This window comes from Galeopterus variegatus, unplaced genomic scaffold (assembly GCF_000696425.1).
Source record: "Galeopterus variegatus unplaced genomic scaffold, G_variegatus-3.0.2 Scaffold568, whole genome shotgun sequence".
NCBI classification, from domain to species: Eukaryota; Metazoa; Chordata; class Mammalia; order Dermoptera; family Cynocephalidae; genus Galeopterus; species Galeopterus variegatus.
The window spans coordinates 321,931-323,781 of NW_007726679.1; positions in this window are offsets into that span (position 1 = coordinate 321,931).

Consider the following 1,851-nt stretch of genomic DNA (forward strand, 5'->3'; position numbering starts at 1 on the left):
AATTAATACATTTGCTTATAGTGTCCAAAGTATTCTTAATCCGCAATGCAAATGTCACATTTCCTAATCACAGTTTATTTACATGAAAAGTCTTTCCAACCAAAATATTAACTGCATGTACTTATACACTGAAATAAATTCTTTTTTTTTGCTAAAAAGTCCATTATGTGAAAATGGTACTGGAAGAAAATATAATTCCTTCAAATAAAATGGATCTGGCTTGAAGTGAAATAGATTGTATTTAATTTGAATGGGAGCTATCTGATTTCCCTGCTTGGTAAGTATCTTCTCTTCCTCAAACATTTCAAGAAGTGGCAGAACCCTTAGACTGAGTCATTTTGAAATACATGGTCAATTTGTCTGACTTTGGCTGATTTAATGCCTGTCCTTTCCTTTCAGTTTATAAATCAAGGCCAGAATTTTGTTGGGGTACATACAGTCACTTACCCACTCCACTCAAAAGCTACTGTTCTGTTTGAATGTATAGAGAACTTTGGAGTAGTCTATATTTATTTCTAAGATCATTTAGTTGTCAAATCCAAAACCATCAGCAAAAATACTACTTCTTTAAGGTAAATGTTAAAAGGAACCTAGTTAACTTAGGTTCCCTAATATAATTACTTTCATTTAAATCAATTAATTAATTGAATTACTTTTACTTATATACCATGCTACTTGGGCTGTCTGGATCCTCAGATGCCTTGAAGGAAATGGCTTTTGTCCTATCTGGCTATTGGACAACCTGCAGACATCTGCTCACCACGAGTTAAGGTGTAAGTTATCCTGCCTGCTCTCTGGGTTTTAGTCTCTGTCCTCCCTGAACCTCAAGAGAAAAATTTACAATTAGTGCAACTCAATCTTTTTTCTTGGCTCATGCTGGGCCTACTAGTCTTTCCACACCACCCCTCCACCCTTGGCTTCATGTTGGCTCTCACTAGTACTACAAACACTGAGTCTCACACACATTAATTCATCCAGCCACTAGCTCAGGTTGCACAACCCACAGCCTCCTGTATTTTGAAGAATTCCTTTTTCTTTCAATAAAACTCAGCTTTCTAGACTGTTGCTTCACTCGATATAAGGGCGTTATCACTAGGGCAATGACTTCTTGGTTTCAGACTTCATCTGTCCTTTCCCAAAAGTGCTGAGACTCATTGATTCAATCAGTGATTAGGCACAGGGAATCATTATTTAAAGGGAAAGAAAAAACTTGGTGAAGAACAGAAAATTTGATAAAATTAGTGAGTTGATTGACCCTCTGCTTCAAATTTAAAAAGTCAGAATAAAATATATATATATATATTTTTTTTTCCTTTTTGTCTTTTTTACTGGCCGGTAATGGGATCGCAACCCTCGGTGTTGCGTCCGCACTGGGGATCGGCAACGGGATCGCAACCCTCAGTGTCACGCCCGTGCCGTGCTCAGCCAGTGAGCGGGAACTGGTCACCACATGGGATCCGAACCCTCAGCGGGAGCGCCACTGCACTCCCAAGCGTGCGCCACCAGGCTGGCCCAGAATAAAATATTTTTAAAAAATCTTTTATAATGTATCATTGACCTAGCAATAATGTAAGACATACTAGAGACCCAGAGAGGTAAATAGAATGCTGAACCTGGCATTTATCTTGAAGGAATTTGCTAAACCCCAATGAACTTCAGCTTCTGTTTCCACGGTCTTGCAAGGGGAAGATAAAGGAGACAAACTGTACGGCCCAACCATGGTACAAAGTCTAATAGGAGACCCTCTCCCCTCATGAAACAAGAATCACAATAGGCTAAATTTCATTGAGAAGGCAAATCAGAAATAATGCCTCTCCAGACAGTTGCAAGTATGTCTCAAACATATTTACT